Below are 20,862 nucleotides of genomic sequence, written 5' to 3'. Positions count from 1 at the left end.
CACAAAAGTCAATTCTTGCCATCATTACACCATAAGAGGGGAGCTAGTTCAACCAATCATATTTGAGATAGATAGATTTAAATATTAAAAAAATAATAATAAAACTCAATTTATAATGCTAAATTATAAAAAAATTATACTTCAAAACAGAATTATAATTAATCAAACATAAAATTGAAGCTAAGTGCACTATTCAAAAATCATGAGAAATTAGTCAATTACCACTATCTCACATGGAAATGGTCGTACATGAATGACTTATTCAACGCAGTTGAATCCCAAAATGATATCTACAATATTCGTTGTCAATAATAGAGATGAAGAAAAAAATACAAAACATTAATTATTTTATATTATTTTATATAATATATATATAGTCATTTTCATTCTCATAGTTTTATTTGAACAGTTGGTAAGTTTTTTTCAAAGAGCCCTGAAATACAATATCATATTCTATAAAACCATGAGAATGACAATAAAACCATGAGGATAAAAAATGGAGATGAAGAAAACAAATACAAAACGTTAATTAGATTAGTATACGTAAGTAGAAGAGAGTCGAGGTATATACATGAAACGTGACGATTTCATTATAGAAAATTCTAAATAGATTTCGACCAGCTACGTTGTCTATGCAATCATGCGACAATATGTAATCGAATTATCAAAATTTGCAATAAACTGTGTATTAAATATCCATGTACATAATAGATATTTTAAAATATTAAAATATTCATGTAGGTTGTAGATTAAAGTAGAGATCCATTTTACGATATTAAACTTTTGTAATTTTCGATTATAAATCTCATAGTTCTTTCCATACCAATATAAATAATTCTCTTCAAATAAACGATATTTTAACATATTCGAAATAAATAATGAGTATATTAAGATATTCGAAATAAATGTCAGCGAGAACATACAAATCCATGAAAAATCCAGCATCGGCCATGCATTTCACATCAACACTCTTTGGAAGAAGATGGCCAAATTCGTTGCAGTGAATATATGTTGGGAGGCCACCTGCTGAGCAGCCAGTGAGTAGGACCTACCATATGGCATTTTACCATTTCAATAAGGTTAATTTAATGTAAAAGAGCAATCTTCAATTTTTTATGGCCCCAAATAATAAATTTAATGAGTTTTCGCGAATACTTATTATAGTTTAAAGATAATACCGTGCAATTTTGATAAATATTTATTTAGGTTTTAAAACTATTTAAAAAAATTAATTTTTTTTTTATATAATATATATAGTTGAATGAAATATCTTACTTAATATGCATATTGAAATATTTTATTTATTAACGAAATTGTTCATATTAAAATGTTTTTCTATTATTGAGCTATTTTTAAATACTTATCAATTTTACTTAATTTTGTATAGTGAAATATTTTATTTATAAGTTGTATTGATTTGATTATCATTATTAATGTTTTGCAAATGCCACATATCAAATTTATATTAAGAATTAAATGAAATACATATCTCCCTCTTCCTATAAGGTAACATCCCTATTTTACTTTTAATTACTTCTTTTAAAATTTGAAATATTTTACTATCTCAAAACACACATACATATAGGAAGTTCGTATTGAAATATATTAGTTAATATATATACTCAAATAATTTATATAATTTATTTAAATCTTCTATTGAAATATTTATAACTTAAATATAAGATATTTTTTTTACATTTAATTACTTTATATTTCAAAATTAATATAAAAGTATGTTATCTCAGATATACATGGCAATATTTTATTTATAGCTTAGCTAGTAAAATGCAATGTGTACATTCATTTATATTTATATTTTATTTATAGTATGTTGGAAACAATGTTTAATACTCAGATTGGAGGTTGGGGGTGGGGACGGTGAATCAGTATTAAGGATAATTTTTACTTTTATGCTAATTTATATTTTCATTTTAGGGTTGGCAATGAAATCATTCATGTGAGTCATTGTCATCATATCATATAACAACAATACAAATAAACACATGAACAAACACACCATGAGAAACATACACATAAGACACAAAAGTTTAACATGGAAACCCTTGTCGGAGAAAAACCACCAAAGATTTGTTTGTATTATGATGTAAAATATGAGCTCCTACTCTATTTACATTTATATTTGTTGAGAACCCACTCACATGAAGAACCAACTCCCTTATATTGATTTCTAGCACCCACTAGTACAAAGCACCAACTTCGTTCTTCTGCAGACACCCTAAGTAACTTATCATGAAGCACCAAATTCATGGATTTACACAAGCACCCACTTGGAGGAGGCACCGACCTCCAAGCTCTCCATAGACACCCACTAGATAGAAGCTCCAACTCCCTGTTTTGTAGGCTACAACCCACACTCAATACATAAATATCTACTTGTTGCTATGGCACCCACTTGGCTTAATTTTAGGTCTATTTTCTCCTCATGAACCTTCACTTTACTCATCCCATGCAACCCTTTTTCTCATACTCACTTTTCTCACCTTGCAACACCACACATGAGCTTTTCGCCTTATTCATTCGATATGCATAACTAGCATCTCCTGACCTTTGTTGTTACACATAATCTCTCAGCCTTTGTCAATTCCATCCCCCACCATTCACAAATTCCATCCATGGTTTTGTTCCTCTATAGCGCAAAGAACAATGAAGTTTGTGAGCTCATCACACAATCTCAGTGTACTTTGGTATGTACTTTGGTATGGATCATTAATTTCAAGGCACACAACTTATCTTCATCAACACTTTGAGTATGGGTGGAACATACTCAACCATCATGTAGAGTCATGGTATCCAATTCTTCTTTGTAAGGCACACAAGACTCCAGAAGAACAATACAATGCACAACTAGAATTCATCAATTCATGAAGACTAAACTTGTTTCTTCCCTAGTTATCCATCCATCGATATGCCCTTTATATTTTCAAAAATAAATGCTTGCACTATTGTTGAGTTATTTTATAGGACCAACAACATGATATAGAGATTATTGAGAACATTTCCAACGAGTAACCTCGTTATCAAACAAATTCCTTGTTTAACTGTGCCAGTGTGTGTCCTAGATATGATTTGATGAATACCAAAATAAGAAGGGGTGGAAAGAGAAGAAGGGGTCATCATTTCCCCTGTTTAAAAGAAAAAATCAATTTTTCTTGGGGATTAGGAACTTCCACTAACAATAGAGTGGAACAATCGAAACTGTGGATGTGGATGAAGCTAGAAATTTATAAAAGTATCAACCAAGTTAATGTAATTGGGTATTCATCTCTAGTTATCAATAAACTATTTAAAATATAATCTACACCTTTTCTCTCACGATCTATGATATGAATCAAATTATGTCTTAGATGCATTAGTAAGGTGAAGGAATTCAATATTTTAAGGAGACAAATCTCCTTGGCTGATACCTAAGCTAAGCCAATGCATGAGTAGGGTTACAAGAAGTTTTAAAGAGGAGGACCACCCTCTCTCATCACCCCATCCCATAGTGAATCCAGTAAGCATGCCTTTTATATTCTATGCTGAAAATAATGGAGTTTTGTGGGATTGCTTAGTCCCTGTCTAGAAACACAATAATGTAAAATAAATTTCCTAAAAATCATAAACATGTTCTGACATTTTACCATTCGAGTTTATTCTTTAAAATGAGAATATATAGGGAATATTTAGAACAAATTTTCATTAGTAATATGAATAATAATGGAAAAACGATTTGTACCAAAAGAATACTATATTCATAAACTTGGAGGTCCTTCGATCATGAAATGAACAATGAAAAAGTTAAATGATTGAGTATTGCTTAATGAGAATGAAATGCCCAATGAGCGATTATGTGCTTTATCTATATAGATAAAAGGATATCAAGAAAAAATTAGTCATCGTGAAATAATATCATTGACAAATATCGTTGACAAAGAATTAATTTTTATACAAATGATAAAATGATTACTACAAAAGATCATGCTATGGAATGGATAAATTAATTTATCTTAAATTATTGATTACGAGATCCAAATACATTAAATTGACATAGATGATTGAGGATTTCCTAAAATGAGAGAAATTGAAGAAACCGTCCTTTTTTTTTCTGAGGGGATTGAATGATTACTTTATTTATTATCTATTTAATTATGAAATATTGAAATGTTTATACCAAACTAAAAAAATCATTAAGAAATTTATATTCCCTTATTTTGTTAATTAAAACCAAGAAGTCTCATAGAAATGATGAACGAGAACTTCAAGGCATAGCATTAAAATCACTATGTAGGATTCTACTTACTCGAATCCCTCTCTTTCTGCATCTTGCCACTACTATTTTCTTCTCGTCCATTCTTTTTTGAATCTATTTAATCCCAATAAGGCAATTTCGTAATTTCGATATCAATCTCTCTCTTCATAGTAGAGAAAAAGCAATGAACATTAGTTCATTATATGGGAAGGATAAATACTATTTTAAGAAACAATAAAAGAAAAGTATCGTGGATAACATGTAACATAGTAAAAGATTATAAAACGTACCCTTCAAGGAGGAAAGGAAGGGAGAAAGGAACATATTTTTGGATGCCCAGCAACCCTTTCTTTTTATTCATTCTCGAATCAAGATTGAAGAGAATAATAATCTACGATCAACAATTTATTAATATTCAAAATGATCCAACAATTTATTAATATTCAAAATGATCCATTTACATGATTGATGAATTATTTATATTTTAAAATGTAAATAATGAAAAGTAAAATGATTTGGAAATTTATCAGATATATATTCGTATTAATGATTGATCTCTTGTAGTAATCACATTTTGAGGTTTTCAAAGGTAACTTGGTATATCTAGTATAGGGTCATTGACTCATATATATCTATGATTAGATAATTGTCTAGCTCCATGAATGGTGACAACCATATTGAATTGAAAAATATTATTATTTAAATACATTTCAAATAATTTCAATAGGACTCGACCCTTTGATCCTTTATCCCTTTTAGAAATATGAACATATTTCAGCAATTATCTTTCCTTTAGTCACAAAAAAAATATATTTTCATTATCGCTGGATATAGTACTGAGAAATTTTCCTGGAAGAATATTGGTTCATAAATTTTTTTGGGTTTTTGGTATTTTATGTTGGCATCTAATCTTTGGGATTAAGTAAACTGATCTGGCTATTGTAAATAGTAAAAATAAAGTGAAATTGGAAAAAAAGAAATATTGGGAAATTAAACCCAATGTTCTCTCCTCTCCTGGTATATAATTCAAATTCATGAAGCTGTCCCTGACATGTTATGGCATTAGAGCCAGCAACCATTTTAGAATTTGTTTGCCCAATAACTCCTATATTCTTGGCCATATTCTTGTGCTCTCTATCCGTGCATTTTTTGAGAAGCTGTGGGTTCCATGTGTAGTATCGAGTCCGTGCATTCTTTGAGAAGACGCAAAACTCCGTTGAAAAGTTAAATTTTGCAGTGGGCTGTATTGGATACCAAAACATTGTGTTATGAAAGACAACGTCAATTTCTCGAGCAATTATTTTTTTTGTGTGTTGAAGGGGTCATATTTATGCTGCATTGAGGCACTGTATTGCAACCTACTATGTTGAAAAGATTAAATTGGTTGAATAATGTTGCATATAATCTCGAAGGCCATATTGGTCTTGTGATACATATGGTTCAGTGAACGTGGAACAATTTGCATTATATACACAATGATTGAATCGTTGAACAAGTACGTATGCTCTGTTGTATTGATTGAATGCTGTGCATGAATGTTTACTTTGGGCGTTGTACAAAAGTTAGTCGAATGGTGTATTGAATTCCATGTGTGGTGGCTCTGTCATGACTGAGTTAAATCCTATGTTGCAAGAAACTTCTGACCTCGATGAAGTATATCATGTGCATTCGGCTTTTATGTTGCAATGGCCATGATTCCTTGCTGTAATTTCTTGAACACGGTTTAATTTGATGTGCGATGCTTGGGTGGTCAATTTTTTTTTGCTGAAGTGCATATGCTATTTGTTGAATGCCTTTTTGAATACCTCCGTTGAATTATTTATATCATAGGGTCATATAAAGTGATATAATATGAAGTGCATATGGTATAAGATGAAGTGCATATGTTGTGAAGTGTGTATGGTATAATATGAAGTGAGTATGTTGAGTTAATAATTGTTTATAGGTTGGACACATAATGTTTATGAAGTTCTTATAGCATGGGATGTACCATTCACTCCTTTTTATATGGTAATGAAATTGTATGGAGGTATATTTGAGAGATTATATCTTTAATTGAATTTTTTTTAAGACATAGGTAGTCAGGTTTATTGAAAATACATCAAATTTTTGTTGCAACTATTGCAATTATTTTGGGCACAAATCAGGTCATATGATGCATTCACTTATATCTATAGTTGGAGCGGTTCTTTCTAGCAAAGAGAACTACCATGAGTGGTCCATGAAGATAAAACACATTCTTATTTTCAATGTGTTGTGGAAAGGGATTTATGAAGGAGAAGGAGACAATGCACCTAAAATTCCCACTTTAGATAAGGATTTTTCCATTTTAGAAAACAAGAACAGCAAGGCCTATGCCTTGATTGCAGCCTCCATAAATGAAGAGACAAGTCCACGTATTTTTCCATTTTCAAAGGCATTTGAAGCCTTAAAGAAGTTAAAGGAATTGTATGACTCACACTCTGAACTGGAAGTTATTCAATTGATGATTAAGTTGTTCAATCTTGAATTGGAAAGTGATGACCCTCTTGCCTTAGCATCATAAATAAAGATCCATTATGCATGACATAAAAGCCACTCGTGTTGAAATAGATATTCCTCTCATATATTATGGTAAGGCACTATATCCCACCTATTCACATTATCTCGAATCATTGAAAGCAGGTGGAAAACTTAAGGATATTTCTCCTAACTCCCTTGAGAGGAAGCTTGTTGAAAGAGAGAAGGATTTTGGAAAGAAGACAACTCCTCAGTCTTGTAAAGAAGTTATGTGCCTTGCACAAAAAGAGAAGAATCATGCACAAGATTATTTTGGAGGAAGAGGTGCTTGAAGAGAAAGAGAAAGGAAGAATTTTTGAGGAAGGGGGGGCAAACATTTCCAAAGAGAAAGGTTCGGTCTTCATTGCATATGATGCAATAAACATGGACATGATGCTTCCACCTGTAAGATTCTTTGGGACAAAATCGAGTAGGAAATAAATGAATAAAATGGTAAAACAGTTGGTAAAGGGAAAGGAAAAGCACCCGAGTCTGCTCATTATGTTTTGGCATATTGAAAAATTGGAGTAACTGAAGACTTATTCAATTCTTCACTTGCTTCATGGAAATATGATTGATTGTTTGATTGAGGAGAAAACTGCCACATGACTTTCAGAAGAAACTTCTTTGAAGAATTCACTGACAATGTTGATGGAGCAATATACTTTGCAGATAAGTCAAAACTCAAGCCATCGAGGCTTGGCACCATCAAGATCAAACTGGACTTCCAGAGTTTCTTCTACATGATGTTTTATACCTCCTGGAGTCGAGGAGAAACTTGTTGGGTTTGGTCCACATCTACTAGCAAGGACACTCCATTCACATATTTGATGGAAAGGTTGAGGTCAGAAAAACATTATATTACTCACTTGTCATGACTGGGATAGAGGAATAAATACTTCTGGAGCTAGAATTAATCTTTGCTCATGCACAAAAATTTTCATACATTTCTCACTATGATGAAGGTACATTTCCATTAATTATTTTATGGCATGCTAAATTTGGACACATGAACTATGACAATCTTCTTTTATTGAAGAAAAATGGTGTTATTGGTTTACCTACAATTCCTAGGAAGCTTAAGAAATGTGATGCTTGTATCTTAGGAAAGCACAAAAAATAGTAGTTTCATGATTTTCATTCGAGAGCACATAGAAAACTTGAAGTCATTCATTTTGATTTATGTTGCTCAATGGCCATTCCTTTTGAAAATGGTAATAAATATATGATGGCATTTATTTGTGACTACAACATAATGTGTTGGGTTTATTTATTGAAGACCAAATTTGAAGCGTTTGAAACATTCAAGAGATTTCATGCATGGATTTTAAAATGATGCACAATCTCATATTAGCTCTATTCATACTAATAATGGAAAATGATACACTTAAAATGAATTTGAAAACTACCTTCATCAACATGGGATCAAACATCAAACAATCGTGCTTTATAGCCCCCAACAGAATGGAGCAGTTGAAAGAATGAACAAGACAATCTTAAATATGGTACGTTCGAAGATGTTTTTCAAGAATGTTAAGTTGATGTTTTGGGATGATGTAGATTTATGTGTTGTGCATATAAATAATAGGTGTCCATCTCATGCTATCAAAAACAAGACTCGATATTAAATGTGGTATGAAGATATTCCTTCAATGAGGCATCTCAAGGTTTTTGGTTCCACCTATTATGCCTTGATACCTAAGGAACAAAGAAACAAACTCAGTTCAAGGAGTTGAAAATATATCTTCTTGGGGTACTCAACAACCTCCAAATCATACCATCTCTATGATGAAGTGAATAAGAAGTTTATAATATCTAGAGATGTGATCTTTCTTGAATCTTCCAAGACTGACAATGTTGTTGAGTAGTATCTTGATTGTTTGGATAGATTCTAGCATGAAAAGTGTTTTCAATAGTTTCATAATGAGATTCCATATCTTGAAGGGGAGATCCATCCATTGATGAAACTTTGAGTGATGTGATTAACAAAATTGGGAGACTAAATCTTGATTCAACCCCATCTTAGTCAACTAAGCAACCTGAGCTTTCTCAGAAAGGTCCTCCAAAATGGTTGACAAAGACACTTGAAAGTGTTTTTCCTGATGAAGTTGGAAAAAAAGGAACAAGAAGCTCTGCTAGATAGAATGGAGGTGATGTTGACGGTCTTGATTCACCTTTTGATATAGATGTTTCTTATGATTGTGAATTGAATTTCTCTACATATTTTGAGCCAAATTCCTTCAAAGAAGTCACTTCTCATGGTGAATGGAAAGAAGTGATGCATGATGAACATGATGCTTTGATAAAGAATGGCACCTGGAAGATGGTTGATCCTCCATTTGGAACCAAACCAATAGGTTACAAGTGGGTCTTCAAGAACAAGTATAAAGAAGATGACTCACTCGACAAGCAAAAAGCCAAGCTTGTGGCAAAATGTTTTGCACAGAAAGAAGGGGTCGACTATGAGGAAAATTTTTCCCCCACAAAAAAATGGGCTACCATATAGACACTCTTTTCCTTAGTGTCTCAAAACAGTTAGAAAGTCCATCAAATGGATGTAAAAACTGTTTTCTTGAATGGAGATCTAAAAGACAATTTTTTTATGTCTCAACCATAAGGATTTGTTACAAAGGGTCAAGAACACGAAATATGAAATCTTGTAAAATCCTCGTATGACCCAGGCACCGCAAGTGCAATACGAGAAGTTAACTGAGCATATTTTGAAAATCAATTTCAAACATTATGATCTTGATGATGCAACTTTGTTTTTCAAGAAAGTAGGAAAAATAATTGTATATCTTGTGTTGTATGTAGATGATCTTATGACGTCGGGGAATAATGAAAGCTACATTGCATCCTTAAAGAAAGAATTGAGGAAAGATTTTGAAATAACATATTTGGGCTATGTTCACTACTATCTTGGTATTGAATTAACTAAACTTACAAAGTTTATAGTCCTCTTTCAGAAGAAGCACATTGGAGATCTGCTGAACCTGTTTGGCATGGATGAGTGCAATCCTTTGACTACTCCAATGGAACAAAAAATAATGCTCACATCCATTGAAGGAAAAGAATTTGAGGAGGCAACGAAGTAAAGACAACTTGTAGGAAGTCTCAACTACTTGAATCCTACCAAACCATACATTTCATTTGTTGTTGGAATCATCGCTAGATTTATGCAAAAGCCTTGTGAGGTCACTCATCTGCTACAAAAAGAGTTCTAAAGTACTTGAAGGGAATTCAAGACTTTGGACTCAAGTATACTTAGGTGGATGACTTCAACTTGATTGGATATTTTGATTCAGATTTCGATGGAGATAATGAAATTGGAGTATCTAGCTCAGGTTATGTTATGAGTCTTGGATCAGGAATTGTCTCCTTGAGGTCATGCAAACAATCAGTTTCAACAGATTCCACAACTTAAGAAGAATATGTGGCAGTATTTGAAACATAAAAGTAAATTGTGTGGCTCAAGAAAATTCTGGAAGAATTGCACGAGAAACAAATGCACTCAACTCCTCTTTTTATTGAAAATACTTATACAGTAAAGTTGGCCAAGAACCCAAAGTTCCATGATTGAACGAACCACATCAATACAAAATACCATCTGATTCAACATCATGTTGAGGCCAAAACAATCCACCTACGAAATTGTTCCACAAATGAGTGGATTATAGACATCTTCACCAAAGTGCTTAGAAGGGAAAAGTTTGAAAGATTCATAATGATGCTTAGACTCACCAACATCCCTTCAAATTAAGGGGGTAATGTTGACACCTAATATTCGGGATAAGATAAATTGATGTAAATATTGTAAATAGTAAAAATAAAAGGAAGTTGGAAGACAAAGAGACATTGGGAGATGAAACCCAATAGTCTCTCTCTCCTTGTATATATTCATATTCTCCCTTCATGAAAATCAATTCAAATTCGTGGAGTTACTCATGGCTCGTCATTTTACTATTGAGCCCTGTTAATATTTTCAAATGACATATTATTTTTAAATGAGATCCCTAATAATGGGACATAGAAACTCCTTATTTAATTAAAAAAATAGTGATGAGAAGAAGAAATAATAGTATAAGCCATATGAGTAAGATCATAATTCTTTTATATGGAAAACAAAGATCTTTCTTCAATTTTTTATAGATCCTAATAGCTCCAGTAATTTCATTCATTCCATTCCTAGTTAGGAGTAAGTGATCATGGCATGACAAAACCGAAAAATGATTGTAAGAGTATTCTCCATTCCATATTCACCCTATGGATTATGGGAATAAAAGGAATGAAAAAGAGCAGGCTATCAAGATCAAATCAATGACCATCACATTACAAGTGTGATGCCCTAACCTCTAAGGCAATTAGGCTCAATGGAATATAAATTCTCATTTCATTGGTGTGAGATCCATAGGTTCTTTTGGAGTCCTAACTAGTATAGTGTGAATAAAATTTAATGACATAATCTAGTTTGCAATTACAACAAAACATTGCCTAGATGCAGATTCCTTCAAGGGAAAGAAAAGGGAAGGGTGAATTGATATGGATTGTTTTACTCACTCTTACAAATCAACTAGGGGAGGATAATAACATTGCATTTCAAAGGGATAAATAATATAATGATTCCTATTCATATTCAATTGGGATAGAAGTAAAGATAACAAGAGAAGGGAAGTAGAGGTGGATATTTCTCCAAACCAATATTGAACAAATATCCATTGCCAAAAATGAATGGATATGACATAATATGATTACATGAAGGTATGGTATCAGTCTTTGGGAATGGTCTATGGTGGAATTGGTAGATGCTACAAGCTGATCAAAGTGAGCTTTGGGATGGAAACGTACCAAGTGATAACTTAGAAAGCAAGGAAGCCCTAGGATATTTTCAATGGGTATTCCTGAGCCAAATACGGTTCATGGGAAGAATGTTTTTTCTCCTAAGATAAAAAGGGTATAGGTGAAAAGAACCAATGGAATTTATTCTAAGGAATGGATCTCATTTGGTCCAATACTATATTTATAGAACACTCTATTTACACCTCAAAAGTTGGAATTTTATATAATTTCAGAAGAAACTAGTGATTAGAACTTGAATCGTTCCAAGAATTTTATTCATAGGATAGATGCCAATGAGCTCAAATATTGATTTGACATTAAGTAATCCAATCATAAGTGTATCCACTATAGATAGAGAATTAAATCAATTTTGGAATAAATGGTTGGACGTGGAAAAAGATAGAGCACAGTTCTACGTGTTAATGTCAACAACATTGTAAATTGCAGTAGTGGGAAAAATTATTGGCTTTATAGATTGTGAGGGTTAAGTTCCTCTATCCCCACATAGGATTATTCCCAAATGGACCAATTTATTTTCTCCAATTATATTAGTTCTGATTCATTCTCAATTCCTTTTACCTGGCTATTTGTTCATGAAGAGAAGAAATTAGAATATGGATCTTTTGATCCATCTTATGGCAAGTTGAGCTGACTAGTTGATCAATTGATCAATTCATTTTGTGATGCATGATCTACAAAGATAAGATAATTTGGAAATCATTCAATTGTAGTCAATTTTTTCTCATATTAGTGACTTTAGGAATAATAAATATCATTTACAAAACTAGGAAAAATCCATTTTTTTCTTTATTTTTAGTTTAACACAATTTAAAACCCTATACCAAGATTATCTACAAGGAAGAGCTGAGTTACGTCAGTTGGTAGAGAATAGGATTGGCCCCACCATTTCTTATGTGGTTCCTAGAAAAATGTCATATACATGTCTCCATATTTATATATCTATTCTATCTAAATCTATTCTAGCTAAATGGATATGGGTATAGGAATATGTACATACACCTATGTATATCTACATATGGAAACACTCCATCAAAATATTCTCTCCCTCTTCTTTTCTCATACTCAGATAAAAAATCATAAATTTAATTAGCAAAATAACAAAAATTAAATCAAAACCATTTCAATTATTTTAAATAAATTTAAATATTTTAATTAAATTATAAAATTGATATATAATTTATTTTATTTATTAATAAAATAAATAAATAATCCTTAAAATATATTATTTATAATATTTTTAAAATAATAGATATCCTCTGTGTTCAAGTTACTCATTTTAAGCCAGAAATATACTTTACCTGGTAAGTCAGATATCCAAAATGGCTAGGCATTTAAGTATATACTTCCAGAAATATTGACTTTTGAGAACTTACCTGTTCTGCTTTATCCATTGCCTGAGCCAAAAGATCTTCCATTACAGCGTCCCATATCCTTTGTCCTCTCGAATAAAGTTTGCTACCCTGAAATATTTTTCATTAGATATAGAAGTTTCCATTGGTACAGGATTATGAGAATTAAAATTCCTATTACCTATTCCTACCGGCTCTAGTACTTCCACATCTCCGGTGAATGAAGACCCATCACAGTATCTAACCATAACGCGGTTCCATCCATAGAAATCTGTTCAACAGTTTTCTATAGTTTCAATAAATCCTTTAAAATGCCAATTTATCATCACATTGCTTTAGAGTCTAGACTTCAGATACCTAGATCCCTGTAAATGCTATTGATTTCCCCATGTACAGAGATGAACCCAATGCAGAGTGAGAGCGGTTCGAGCACGATGGTAGGTCGAAACACCATCCTCCAATAAGCAGATGGGTTGTAAATGAGGAGTCAAGGTATATAATCACTTTATTAATCAAGTTACAGATAGATACATGTATTATAATATGAAATTTTAATAGATACATGTATTATAATATGAAATTTTAACTTGAGTGAGGAGGAAGACAACAAATTATGTTTATAACTCGATAAAACTAAATAAAATATCAATATTAAATTAACAAAAACAATTTTGGTGAATAAAAACAAAAATTAACTAACCTCCATGAAAACAAGCCAGTTGTTTGCTCCAGATCCATATCCTCGATCTAAATGGTAAGCTGGGGGACTTCCATCTAAACAAACTGCAATGAGCAATGACCACCTTATTAGTTCTTTTCAAAAATCAACTTCAAATTTTGAGACACAAACAAATACACTTACCAGCTCCTTTGGCGACAGCATTCTTCAACACAGTGATGTTTACATAGAGCGTCAAATTGGATGAATCAGCAACTGACAACTTTTCTGTTGTCACAAATTCCCCACTATGGAGTTTTTCTGCATCCATTCTTGGTGCCATTGTCATGAATCCCTCATTTGCAGGCCATATGTTAACCATCTTGGATAGCGAATTACGTTACAGTAAGCCAAATATGATCATATCGGGCTGCGGGAAAGTTCAGTCGATTCTTCTTAAAAGCTTAAACCAACACCAGTTTAGTTGTTTTTTCTTTTTTTATATTGGACGTGCATAGCTTAAATTTTGAGACAAGCATATTATAGTATCATTTCATCTTGGCTATGCACAATCATAAATTTTTTCCACAAAGGACATTAAGAATATGTTATTGGTTCCCCATCGCTATCTTGGATTTTTTTTTTCTTTTTATATCAATGTAATCTTGTCCCATAATAATATTGCCACATGTTTTGAAATTTTAAATTTGTTCTAGCTGTCGAGTTAGCCTTCCATGAAGGTTATTTGTTTTTCATGTCCATCATTCACATTCATGACAGTTAAATTTTTTCTTCCACCAACAACGTCTCATATTCAGTGATATGCTTATGGTTAAACGAAAGATGTTCATTTCATTTTGCTTGGGGTTTTCCATGTTAAAAAATTTCCTTATTGAAATTATGGAATAACATTAAGAAACTCCGATGGAAAATGGAACATAAGGAGTGAATTAAATATACTTTGAAATTCGTGTATAAAAAATGTAGAGTTATAGAATAAAAAAAATCTTTTGTCTCAAAAAATCAATTTGTCTTAAATATAAACTTTAAGACAAAAATAGGTTGGGACAAAAATATTTTAGGACAAAACGTTATATTTAAGACAAAAATAATTTAAAACAAAATTATTTTAAGACAAAAGTAGTTTGAGGCAAAAATATTTTAAGACAAAACTTTATATTTAAGACAAAAATAATTTAAGACGAAAATATTTTGACACAAAACTTTATATTTAAGACAATTATTTTAAGACAAAACTTTATATTTAAGACAAAATTAGTTTGAGACAAAAATTTAAAGACAAAACTTTATATTTAAGACAAGATTATTTTAAGACAAAAACAGTTTAAGAAAAAATTATTTTAAGACAAAACTTTATATTTAAAACAAAAGCATTTTGAGACAAAAATATTTTAAGACAAAACTTTATACTTAATACAATGACCACTTTTATATTTAATATTTATAAGAACTACTGTTAGTTTGAAAAAGTATTAAGAATGAATATATAGAGATGAGAATGTGAATATTAAAAAACTATTAAGAATCAATATATGGAGATGAGAATGTGAATATTAAAATACACTAGAAATAAAGAAAAAAATGATTTAAAAGAAGAAATATGAAGAAAAAATCATTAGGCATATATTAGTAGGTAACATATTTGTAATGATAATAAAGTTTGAAAAGAAAGAGGTATTCGTGTTGCTTAAGAGATGCATTTCTAACATTTAAGGCCATAAAGAAAAGTGTAATGATCATGATGTTAAGGGAGTAATTTAAGCTTTTGAAATTTTGTTTATGTAACCTTTGAAGTTAGCCATGGGACCTCTTCCTAGTCGTATTGGAGGATTGGATGTCAGAGGCAGGCAACTTGGTGTATGTTAATCTCTAAGAAGGTAGTTAAGTATACTTGTTACTCATAAGTTATGAGTGTCTCGAGAGAGCTAAGCAAATCTTTGAAGAAATAAAATAATATCTCTGATATCACAATAAGGTGGAGCATTTGAATACAAAAATACCAACATTTAGATATGGCACATGCATTTTTCTCTAGGAAGGTGGTGATATATCTCAATGTAAGTTAGGTAGCATCAAACTCCAAGAATAAGAACTATAGACAATCCCCTTCCCAATCGTGAATAATGAAGCTCATCTCATGGAACATCAAAGGGCTCAGCAACGGGGGGAAGGGATGATTAATAAGGAACATGCTACAACAGGAAAAGCCTTAAATTCTCTTCTTGCAGGAGACCAAGTGTAATTCCACAACGTTGGATCAGATCCTTGCCAAAACATGGCCAGGAAGCAAAGAAGTGGCGGTGGAAGCCATGGGAGCCTCAGGAGGGCTAGCCATCATTTGGGATGATAGAGCTTTAACACTTACCGACATACATGCCAGTAAGCACTTTATTCATGCCAAGTTTCGTTTAACAGGGACAAATGTTCATGGACACTTAACTAATGTCTACTTCCCCCAGGAGGCAACAAACAAAGTAGACACACTAAACACTCTAACTCAGATCAACTCAAAAAGATCCCACCCACTTTGGATCACAGGAGGGGACTTCAACATGATTACAAGATTGGAGGAAAAAAGAGGAGGACGAATCAAGCTGGATTGTGAAAGCACACACTTCAAAAACTACATTCATAACAATAGGCTTATAGATATGGAATTCAATAATGGCATTTATACTTGGAACAACAACCATGCAGATGCCCACCAAATTGAATTTCAGTTAGACAGATTCCTGATCTCTGATAACGCAATACATCTTGGCGGGGATCTCTTGGCCTCTATATTGCCACTCTTTGGCTCAGACCATTGGCCTATTAGGCTTCACTAGCAAAGACTGAGAAACAATGTTCGCAGGCCCTTTCCCTCTGAAGCCTTTTGGCTAAATCACCCCGATTTTCATAACCTGATAACAGAGACATGGAGAAATTTCACACCACCAAAAGGCGCAAAAATGTACAAGCTCCAACAAAAGCTGAAACATATCAAGGAAAAAATAAAACAGTGGAATCGCTTTACCTTCAGCAATATCTTTCAGGCGCAAAACACTCTTGAACAAGAGATGCAAAAATTACAGCAAAGAATCATAGCTGAAGGCAGATCCGAAACCATAACAAAACAGGAACGTCAACTACAAATGCAGATCTTAGAAAGAGCGAGACAGGCAAAGATTCTTTGGAGACAAAAATCGAGGATTCGATGGCTTAAAGAGGGCGAACGCAATACAAAGTTCTTCCACCATACCACTATCCAACGGGGAATGCATAACAACATTACTCTCCTCCAAAATCAACAAGGGGAACATCTAGAGAAGCATGAAGATATAGAACAGGAACTCCTCACCCACTTTCGGAGGGTGCATCAGGAAACAAAGACTGATCGGTTGCGAACTGTAGAGAAGATCATCAAGATTATTCCTAAGATCGTAACTGAGGAACACAATCAAATACCCCTTAGGCCTATTTCTTTGCAGGAAGTGGAGACAACTATGCGACAGCTCAAAGTTGGGAAAGCACCCGGACCAGATGGCTTCACTTCGGACTTCTTTCACAACTTCTTGGATCTAATCAACGAGGAAGTCTAGCAAGTAGTCGAGGAGTCCAGAGTTAACAGATGAATGATTCCATCCTTAAATGCCACCTTCGTCGCCCTCATCCCTAAGGAGGAGAACATCCAGACTCCGGACAAATTCCGACCTATTGCACTATGCAATGTATTGTATAAAATTGTCTCCAAAGTGATCGCCACATGCCTCAAGCCCCTGCTTCCTCTTCTTATATCACCGGAGCAATCAAGTTACGTGGAAGGAACGCAGATCACCAATGGCATAATTCTCACTCATGAAATCATTCACTCCCTAAATCAAACCAAAAAGGTAGGTATGCTCCTAAAATCGACCTCTCAAAAGCTTTCGATACTTTAAGCTGGAAATATATTCAAAAAATACTGCTAGCCTTTGGCTTTACCCCCCCTTGGGTAAGATGGATTATGAGTTTTATCACTTCTACCTTTTTCTCAATTCTTGTCAACGAGACCCCCTCCAGCCCCTTCCACCCGTCCAGAGGTATCTGACAAGGGGACCCTCTGTCACCCTTTCTAATAATTATTATGGCGGAAGGTCTTGGACGTTACATCAAATATGCCCTTCAAAACCAACAATTACGTTGCCTTTCTCTCCAGAATACCCTTGCTTTCACAAACCAACAATTTGTGGATGACAATATGTTATTTGGTCATCCTTCGGTCCAGGAAGCCCATAAGCTGAAATCAATTTTATTTGACTTTTCGGATGCCTCTAGCGCCTGCATTAACAAATCAAAATCTCAAGTCTTCTTCTTTCACACACCTCCCATCACTCAAGCCTCCATAGCTAGAATTTTGGGCTTCTCGATTGCATCTATGCCCTTCAAATACCTGGGAGCTCCAATGACAGCCTCTGCCTTAAAGTACTCATCCTAGAAAATCCTCCTAGAAAAAATGGAAGCCCTTATCTCTTCATGGACCTTCAGAGATCTCAATATGGCGAGTCGCCTAGTTCTAATCAAGGCAGTGCTACAATCTATGCCACTCTACCTCTTCACAGTCCTGACAGCACCCAAATGGGTTCTTAAAGCAATCAAAAATCTTCAACAGGATTTTTTATGGGGGAATATGAAACAAAAAATAAAATGGGCTCTGGTAAAGTGGGAAACAGTTTGTCACCTAAAATCCTCTGGAGGCACTAGATTACGGGATCCTCAGTAGAGCAACGAGGTCATGGGAGCATGCATCTGGTGGAGATGGCTCTCGAACCCATATACTCCTTAGGCAATCCTCTGGACAACTAAGTATGCTCATAATAGACCAGTGGATGATTTAATTCGGCTCAAAGAAGTTGGCACAAGCTATCTAATTTGTAATGCTGCTAAACAACATAAAGATCTAATCCAGCAACAGAGTTTTTTGGAAATCAGGAATGGAGATAATGCGAGGTTTTGGGAGGACTCCTGGCAGCAAAGACCAAAATTGAAGGACCTACTCACGCCTCACCAGCTTCAGGATTGGGTAGAGCAACCGACAATCAAATTAAATCAACTTTGGGAGGAAGTTCACAACCAAGGTTATAGGCAATGGTTATGCTCGAACCTCATTCTTGGGCAAGCCACACAATCCACCAAAGATAGCTTGGATACGGAACTCTCAAACAGGAAAATTCGCCAATCAGATAAGAAAGACATCATCATGTGGGGTTATGAAACGAGAGGTACCGTCACTTCTCGAGAAGCATATCATATAATACTAAGGGAACATACTGTCGAGGATAGCCTCTGGCACAAAGTTTGGGAACCACCAATTTTGCCAAAAATCTCCACCTTTCTCTGGTTGCTATACCAAAATAGAATCCTTACTTGGGATAATCTAAGGAAATGGAGTTTTCACAGACCTTCCATCTGCCCAAATTGTAAACAGGAAAAAGAAACTAAGGACCATCTCCTAAACTCATGTCTCTTAGCAACCCGACTTTGGGAGAAGGTTAGCTTCAGATGTCAAAGAGATGGACGAAATAAGGAGGATTTAACCAGCACTATTCGTTCTTGGGCACCTCACCCTTATAAAAGAAAAATCTTAAACACCTTATGGAAGCTAATACTAGGTTTCCTCATGTGGAAAATCTGGAAAGAGAGAAATAGCCGCATCTTCAAAGACCATTCCTCTCCCATAGAAGTTCTATGGATCAATATATGTCAAAACATACGAGAAACCTTGATGCTCCAAACGTGGCTTGACGATGATTTCCCATCCACACCAAAGGAACAAAATATATGGTTGAACTGGAACCTTTAGTGGAACCATGAGCAGGTACACCTAAGGAAAATCCATCCCTCTGGAGATACACCTGACAAATGGACTCCATGCCCACCACACATGGTACTGCTCAACTTTGATGGAGCATCAAAGGGAAATCCAGGTAAAGCAGGATTTGGAGGAATATTTAGAAATCACAAGGGCAATGTTCTCTAAACATTCATGGGGTCAATAGGTTGGGATACAAACAACTCATCCAAATTAGAAGGAATTTGGCAAGGACTTCTCTTGGCTCAGAAAAATAGATTCTTCCCACTCATAATTGAAGGGGACTCTCAGATCTTAATTAACATGATCAACCAGATCTTACAAGTAACTCCATCACATAAAGTGGGTAGCAGTTGGAGATTGGCGTAAAGGCTAGAACATATTGAACAGTGTCTACTCATTCATAGAGCAGTTACCATCAGGCACACTCGTCGGAATGGTAACAAAGTAGCAGACCTCCTAGCAAACATTAGCTTTGAAAGTGGTAAGACTCTTCATGTAGGAGCTCTTAGCACTATAGCCAATACTCATCAATTGCAGGATTTCAATGATCTAGTGAAAAAGGAAAGGGAAAATGCAGAGGAAACGCACCCGGATGCGGGTGTCAACAACGGCATTTAAATGACAAGACAGATCGCCGGCGGGTTGGGAAGCCATCTGGCTAAGTGCTTCGTCCTGAGAGCTCACCGCAGATGGATTAAAAACACCTTACAGGTGACATTTATTGACTCTGAAAGCTGTGACGAGCTCACCTCCTTCAACACCATGGCCCCTGCAAACCGTTTCGTTACTCCTCCCATTCTCCATGGTGTTTGTCCTCCGCAAGCGGCTGAACCGTGTTTCAAAACTGCTACAGGCAGTCGTTGCCTAATTCTCCCTTGTCAGAATTTTGGTAATGGTTTTCATTTTTCGCATTCCTGTCATTGTCTTGGTGATTTTGGTTTGCCCACCCCTGCTCCCGCTCATCGTCACCTTCATTCCAATTCTTCCGCTGTCAATTCAGCCATGGCTCGCCTCAGGCATCGCATGCACAATAGGCGTGGAGGTTCGCATGGAGGTTTTAACCGCTCGCGACCCTCTACCAGTTCCACCTCTGACTCCCCAAACTCAACTACTGAATTTCCCAACTCACTCATTAACCCCACTCATAGCTACCCGAATACCAGAAGTGGGAGAGGTTGGAGGGACAATGTTGTCCACACTATGGATCTCCCACTCCCTCCTCTTTCTGGCCCTCACAGCACACAATTTCATTTCTGCAGTTCACTAAACAGGCCTACAATCACTGCTACCATCACAATTTCTTTCAAGGAAGAGTCTGCGGTGCAAGCTACTCTGTCCAGTCATGGGAACAAGTAGA

The 20,862-nt window shown here is 34.4% G+C and overlaps 1 pseudogene; it reads right to left on the bottom strand.

Annotated features, from left to right (window-relative positions):
- Nucleotides 1-841: 841 nt before the first annotated feature.
- Nucleotides 842-13,994, bottom strand: LOC149215461 (pectin acetylesterase 8-like; annotated as a pseudogene).
- Nucleotides 13,995-20,862: the final 6,868 nt, after the last annotated feature.

Source organism: Pinus tabuliformis, chromosome 1_1 (assembly GCF_031772625.1).
Source record: "Pinus tabuliformis cultivar Carrire ecotype Pingquan chromosome 1_1, CPIR1, whole genome shotgun sequence".
Taxonomy (NCBI): domain Eukaryota; kingdom Viridiplantae; phylum Streptophyta; class Pinopsida; order Pinales; family Pinaceae; genus Pinus; species Pinus tabuliformis.
The sequence above is the reverse complement of the archived record's forward strand: the minus strand, read 5'-3'. Positions and strand labels throughout refer to the sequence as shown.